Raw genomic sequence first — 8,563 nt, 5'->3', positions numbered from 1 at the left:
GGGAACTGAATGCCGAATATGCCATGTCAGATTCTTGCTAAAACACCTAGCTAGGTACCACCTTTGGGGCCTAAAAATAACATTTTTTTTTTTTTAGAATTGGAGTAATTACAAAAATAATGATACGTTACTATTCTTTTATTACTTTTTATTATTTTATAGTGTATTTGAATTTTTATTTTTTTATTATTTTTTTAATATCTTTAATCATTAAAAAAATATATAATTTCACTAATAGTCACTTTCTTAACTATTAAGTAAAATAAATAAATAAATAAATAATAATAAATAGTAAATCTATCATTATCTAATTGGAATTGGAAATGATTGGCGGAAGAAATGACGATTAATCATCATGCAAAAACTACATCCAAACAAGGTGAATAATTTATTTGAAGAGATTGTTAAGATCCAAAGAGTTTGTTGTTTTTTCACTGTCTTTTCTATCTCTTGTATTATTCTTTTGAGTAACACTACACTTATCAAAAAAGTGTCTTGAAAGTGACATTTTATTTTTTATTTATTTTTTTATGTATTTTTGTAATCATCATAAATATTTTTTAAAAAATAAAAAATTTATAACATGAGATAAAAAAAATACTTTTTTAATCACTTAAGTAATAAAAAAAAAAAAAAAAAGCTTCGGGACATTTTTCGGTGGGTTTAGCATTTCTGTATTCCTTTTCATTCCATCCATCTCCCACCTCCAGTCTTCTGAGTTTAAACGTGATCGCCTGTTTCTGCTTTCCGTTTTTCCTTTTCCATTTTTTATTTTTCTTATTGTCTAAAGATTTGAGTTTCAAGAATCAATCAATGCTCGAACATCCCTCGTTATAAAGGAATAAATAACAAAGCTCTAGGAACATTGACTTTACGCTAATCTAGTCTCATCTGTCATTATCAACCTCCCACTCCTTTAAAAATAAAAATACAAATGCATTCTTATTTCTCTCCTCATTCCTCCTCAACCACCAACCATTTCTTTGCCCACTATAACAATCTTAAAGACTTAAGTCCGGTTTGAATATAAGAAATATTTTACTTAATTTCATCTCATTTTATTATTATATTTTTTATAAATTTTTATATAAAATATAATAGATAACTTAATTTTTTCAAATTTTAAAATAATAATAATATTCTAACAATATTTTATTCAACTTTCATCTCAACTCACTATCCAAACGGTTAGACTCATTTGGATTGTAAGATGATCTCGTTTCGTCTCATCTTAATATCCAAATGCTATAAACACAAAAAATTTTCAATTTCAAATTTTTAAATTTTTCATTTAATCATCACATAATCATTATAACTTTCCAAAACTTAAAAAGAAAAACAATTTTTTCAAATCTCAAAACAAAAATTATATTAAAAAAATTATATTCTAACAATATTTTAAGTTTATAATATTTTTATTTAATTTTTTTCTCTTCTTTCCTAAAATTCTATAAAACATCTTAACTCAAATTATTTCACTACTATTCACAAACTATTTCACTACTATTCACAAATTTTTCATCTTATAGAATCTCAACATTTAAATGAGGCCTTAGGTCTTGTTTGGAAACACAAATCATCTCATATCGTCTTATTTTATCTTAAAATATTTTATAATTTCATTCTAAATCATCATTCAAGTAAAATCTTTTTGTTTCAAATCTTCAACTTTTTTATCAAATGGTTATTTAAATATTACAACTTTCTTATCAACAAAACATAAAAAAAAAAAAATCAACTTTTTCAAATTCTAAAAAAAAATAAAAAATTATATTCTAACAATATTTTAATTTCATAATATTTTATTTAAATTTTTTCTCTTCTTCCCTAAACCCAATAAAATATCTTAGCTCAAATCGTTTCACTACTATTTGTAAAATTACTACTTGTCCCAAAAACTTAAGCTGATGAAAAGATATAGATTTTATTATTTATTTTATATTTTAACGCTCTTCCTCACTTGCGAGTCAGACTCTTCCTTAATGAGTGATCCAACATGTGGAATATTTAATTAAATAGGGTAGAGTGTAGAGTCGAGATTTGAACTCAGGTCCACTGCTCTGATATCATGTGAAATCACTACTTGTCCCTAAAATTTAAAATGATAGAAAAAAATAAATTTTATTATTTATTTTATATTTTAACACTATCCACATACTTCTCATCTCTTTTCATTCACTAGACGAGGCCTTAGATTAATTTTACTTCCCTCAACTAACTTCATATCTCGAATCGTCGACATGGTATCTTAGAATATAAGACAAATAATTAAATTAATCTCTTTTCATTTATTTAGACCTTTTAAAACAAATGATGATTTAATACGCTCAACATCGATTATCTATAAATAATAAGTTTTCCATTTCCGAATGATCATGAAAACTGAACAGCTATTGTTAATGGATTGATCAGCTTTGTATCCTTAAAGGTAAAATGCCCCAATGTCCAGTTCATGCAGCTCATCATGATCAATACCCATTTTAGATCAACTCGCCATGACTCATGATGATCTCTAATTTGCCAAAGGAATATCAACCACATATTGATCATGGAATTGATTCAAATCTGGAAATCAAATAGTTCGTCGACGGTCCATGTACAAATCATTTCAGTCAGATTAATAGGCATGCATGCATAAGATTACAAGCATGCAGGGCATAACTGCGCTTTACGCAGGCACCTAATTTACAGGTAGGATGAAGAATCTGCCGCCACCTTTTACCTTTTCTAATCATTGCATTAGCTAGGATGAGAAATTAAATCTACATCGATAATGATTGTTTTAGAGTTTTTTTTTTTCTTTTATATATTTATTTAAAGTTCTTCATGCTGCTAGTACGTCTGTGTTAAAAGAGTTAACTCTCAACCAACTCATCCATTTTCATAGCAATATATCGATCTCACTTAGCATTGAAGACTGGGATCTCATGAATATTGTCACTATTACGTCAAGAAATCTCCTTGTACAAGTTACCGGTTACGTGAACTTCAAACTCTCTCCTAACTTTTTATTTTTATTTGTTTTTCTTTGAATTTCAAATGCTTCCAAACTTCTCTCGGAGCTTATCATTTGACAAACCATATATAATTAGGATTACAACCCCAAGTTACGGGTGCTATCCGCATAGTGCGGGGCGGGATGGACCCACTTCCACACCTTGCCCCACACCATGCTGGGGAGGGTTTCAACCCCACTCGCCCCCCGCCCTCGGGAGGCGAAGGCAGGATACCAGGGGTGGGGTTGAAACCGCACCCCGCCTCCCTCAACCCAATAACCTATTAGGTCTATAAATTATTTCTAAGTTTAAAATCAAATTATAATATAATTAAAATTTATACATTCAAAAAGAATATAAACTCATTAGATTTGTATTTAAGATTGCCTTATCTTACTAGACCAGCCTTTATATAAGAGACCAAAGTAATACAATAATAATACTTAAGCAATGTGGGAACGGGGGAGGGGTAGCAGGAGGCGGACCCCGCTGCCCACTCCTACCCCAAGTATTGGATCGAGGACTTTAGGGTTCCAAAAGGTTTGGGCTTTAGATCAATAACAAAGAGATAATAAAATGCTCTGCCTAGCTAAGAATATAACATCAGCTTGATTTCAGCTTGTGTGGGTGTCTAATTGATTGGGGGTGAGGGAACCATTAATATTCGATAGTTTTCTTAAAATAAAAAAGTAGTTTCCCAAGAAATTAGTACTATACGGAGGGAAATAGGCATGATGTTTTTTTAATAATATAATGAGTAATGTTAGATACAATCTTAAAATGAATAAATTTCATGCACTCCTTTTGAAAAAGACGGAGGTCCACCAATAAATTTGTTTTTATATATATATCCGATATTTATCCAATTTTTTCAAAAAAAAATACGCGAAACTTGAATACTATAAGATTGCAAATATTATTTATCATGAAACAAATACAAACTTTTCAATCATCAATGCATTAATCTAAATTAGGATAGAGGGTCCCAAAAATACTTTTAATGGACAAACTAATTGGTTCAGACTCATGTTTATGGTTGAGCAAACGAAAAAATCATTCGACCATGTAATCCAACAAGTGGCCATATATATTGGATATGTGGTTTGAGGTTGCAATCTTAAAAGGGGCAATATAGTCCCCTATTTTAAAGAAGTTGATGGAGATTTTTACTTTCCTTTCTTATAGATCCTTAATTAAGAAAAAAAAATTATCAGATAATAAGATCAAATAATCTAGATTAATGTTTGTGACAATATATATATATAAGATCACACACAGAAAATATTGACGTATAATCCATGCGTATTCAGCGGTTATTGAATGAGAAATCTAAGAATCTAAAACTTAAAAACTTAGATTGATTGACCTTATTATGTAAATTTGTATATGCAAATAATATTGATTGCTTTACAGATTTCTATACAATCTTATTCAATTGGAGAGAGAGAGAGAAAGATGACCCCTTTCCAGCCAGCTTAAGCTGGACCTCGGTATACAAGAATGTTGAGAACAAGGTGGTGGGGCAGGGGGCATCCCTTGGCCATCTATGAGCTGGGGCTATCTGCAGTCTGCACTACTCTCGTATTCCATATGCATGTTCTTGTAATCTAATCGGATCACACATTTTTGTTTGGCTGCGGCCATGACTTTTGTCCATAACCTACAAAATCCACTACCTTTTTCCAGCCTTCTTGGGGTTGCATCCTCTCTCTCTCTCTCTCTCTCTCTCTCATGGCCCAGCTAGCTTTCAAAGGCAAACCATAGATTCCAGCTAAAGCTAGTCATGTGCCATAGTGTCCTAACAGGTTTTTCAGGCAATATTCACGTTGTTAACAACGTGATCACTCTTCACTCAATCCCACACATGATTTTAGCTACGCTACCTCTTTTTTCTATTTTCTTGTTCTTTTCTATTAAACCTATATACTAATTACCAGCTATGATCGATCATTAATTAATTGGTTTCATTTATAATTCCTACGTTTTGATACGTATCCTTAAACTAGTATTAGTTGTTTAAAGGGGTTTGAATTAATATATACCCCGACCATGCATTAGTAAAAAAAACCATAAAAAAATGTTCTTCATTACTAACAAATACTTTAATTTTATTTTCCTCGTAAGCCCTAAAAAAATGATATTTTTTAAGATGTGCAAATTAATCACGTATTTTCTTTAAAAAAGTGAGTAAATATGAGAGTTATATAAAAAAAATATTTTTTAATTATGAACTCTACTTTTTTTAAAAATAAGTGTACAAGATTTACATATTTTAAGACTGTATCTAACATTACTCGTATCCTAATTATCCACACATAAGGAAACCATTCTAAAAATAGTAAAAATGGGTATAAGAATCGATCTGCATTTGGGTTGAGGTTAAGTAATTCATGTGCGACTTTGTTTTATCTTTCTGGGAAATTTCATGCATGTGTACGTACCTACTGCATTTAATTAGTTGAACTAACGAAACATAGAGTCGCTAAGGTTAGCTCATTGGCCGTTGATGCATCCAACCATTCGACGTATTTGGTCATCGGGCGGTTTGGTGAATTATGAATATTATAATCAAAGTGGCAAACCAATGAGACATACCATTTGCACCTCTGTGGATTCCCAATTGGCGACCGACTTTCTTTTCATCGTGGTGGATTTGCATCTTTCCCGTTTGTTGCGCCCCCTCTCACTTATCCTTTCAAAAATCTTATTTTGCAAGACGAATTTTGAAAATCTGTTACATTAATTCATTATTAAAATAATTACAACATCTTATTTCTATTTTATTATTATACTTATTCATCTATTCTTATTTCTATATCCAACTTATTCATAACCAAGTTAATTGAAGTTTAGAAAAATAAATTATGTTATTTTTAAGTTAATTAGTACTGTCTAAACAAATCATTTATTATAAAACTCGCTAAATTTACTAAAGAACCAAATATAAATATTCTTTTACGAGTTATTTTATTCTTAAGCCGGTGTATAAAGTGTACTTTTCAGATTACTGAAATTGTAATATTTGATTTGTAATATTTCAATTTTAAAATTTATCTTTTAAATCAAATTATATTATGTAAGTATTAAACTAGGTGTGCTCCACACACCGATTTAAGAATAGAATTTTTTTTACTCTTTACAACTTAACATATTCGATGTGTATTACAAGTTATTTATTTATTTATTATTATTCTAAAATTAAATAGAATGGTTTTTTTTTTAAATTAGGGAAAACTGACATAATTCATTTATTAGAGAAACTTACATCCATGACCGGATATATTATGGAATGTCTCTATATCAAACATAATATCAGAAATCAAAATAATGCATTTGGAACTCCACTAGTACACTATTTTATTTTGTGACTGGTTTGGTCTCCACTATTTTTGATACTCTCTACATACAAACGTTTAGGAGACAACATTTTCTGTTTAAATAGAGACTCAACCTCACCCTTCATAGAAATAGATGACTCAATCTCTACATACAAACGTCCGAGAGACGAATTCTTTTATTATTATTATTATTATTATTATTATTATTATTATTATTTAATTAATTAACAATAAGATAGATGTGAGAAAGAACGGATTACAGTTTGGATCAATTCTAGTATACTTCAGAATCTGTGATGACCCGAGAAGGCAATACATTTGTCTCTTTTCAGTCACAAATGTCATATCTAAAAGATCTGGTGGTAGCGAGTCCAGTGATCTGGTGCGTGTGTCAAGAAGAGTTGTCGGAATAGGTGGCACATGAAGACTACATACAATGATTTTTACAAAATCACCACTTTCCTTCGAACGATTTTCGACTTGTGAATCTGTTTGCATCGCGTGTCTCTTGAAAGTTGCTGAAAAGTTATAAATTATCTTTTTTGATCTTGAAGAAATCAAAATAAAATTAAGTAAAAGAAACGTTGATAGGGAAGTTGGGTAAATGAAGAAATGATGGAAGGAGAGGGAGGGGGAAGAGGCATGGGGAGGACCTTCTGGCAAAAATCAGATTTGGAAGTCTTAATTTTTTACTAATATGGTATTTAAGAATCATGATAACTAATGATGTCTCTTTATCATATTATAATATGTGGAGGATATTATCGATATTTGAGATTTTAATTTAAAAATAATAATAATTTTTTATATAAATTTGTATTAAAATCTTGAAATAATTGTGTTAATTACATTTCCCTTTCAACCACAACATAGTCCAACTCCAACCTATTCTCTACACCTAGTGTACGTAACTACCACTTGCTAAACAAACGGCGAGATAAATAGAACCTTGCGTTATGAAGAGTACAGACCCATTCCGGATCCGCCACGTGTTAATGTAACAGCTCCCCACCAACCACGTCTCTAGTTCGGTTACTGACATCTTGAAGTGCAAGGAAAAAAAACCAAACAACCTTGAACACAGACACATTACACAGACTCACCGTGTTCCTCTCACCCGCTCTTCTAGTCCGACACGTGTCAAACTCACCTTGTTCCTCTCGCTAATTAATTTTCATTTATTTTTCACAGATATAAACTATGCCACCATGCGGCCCACCACTCGTCGCGGTCCCACCACAACCCACGTCCCTTATCTCCCCCCCGCCCCTTATCTCCCCCAGCCTCACCAAGATCCCAACGTCGTTTACTATCTTGGCTCTCCAGAGTCAGACTCCACGGTCCACCAGCCACGTTTCTCATTGCCGTCAACGTTATCTCTAACGGAGATTCCCTCGCTCTCGGTTCAAAAAGACCTCAAAACTTCCCGAGATAATACCGAGGAAAAGCGACCAATAGTTACCTTTCCTTTTTCCACGTTGGACTTTGATTGAACTCGATCCTACGTGGCCGAAGTTCGCTAGAAACAGAGCGCCATATAATATTATATAAGAAATATTATACTTCGTACCAACCTCTGAAAAATAAAAGGTCCTCCTCAACATGCTTATCGGGATAACTGGTTCAATACAATTCTACATTCGGCTAAATGACGAATATGTCCCTCTCCGTCTGGATCACGTCTTTTTAATTAATATTTTTTTACATATATATTTTTTGTTTTTACATATTCTTATTTGAAAAAGTAAATTTATATATATTCAAATAAATAATTGTTACAAAGACTTATGAACATAATTCTCAACTCCAACTCAAAAATAATAATAATAATAATAATTGTTTAAAATTTACAAAGTTAATCCCAATTTGAGCATATTAGCGTGAAAAACTGATAGAATGACGAGGGACATTCTGGAAATTTTGATACAGATTTAAGAGTAGTATATATCTTTTAAGGGTCCTAGATCTGTTTGCCACGTGATGGTAACTGCTTCTTACTCTGTCAGTTGTGTCCGGGTAACTTCCTCAGCCGTTCCTAAATTAACACAAATATTGATGACGACAATAATCTTATATTTCTTTTAATTGATTTGGATTAATAAAAATGCCACATTTATTTATTTTTATTTAATAATTTGATACTCAAGTTTGATTTGAACGAGCTCGATAATTATTCTGATTCAAGGAGGCAGGCAATGCATTTTCGTTTTTTTTTTTTTAAATAATAAT

This window comes from Juglans microcarpa x Juglans regia, chromosome 7D, assembly GCF_004785595.1.
Source record: "Juglans microcarpa x Juglans regia isolate MS1-56 chromosome 7D, Jm3101_v1.0, whole genome shotgun sequence".
NCBI lineage: Eukaryota > Viridiplantae > Streptophyta > Magnoliopsida > Fagales > Juglandaceae > Juglans > Juglans microcarpa x Juglans regia.
The sequence above is the reverse complement of the archived record's forward strand: the minus strand, read 5'-3'. Positions refer to the sequence as shown.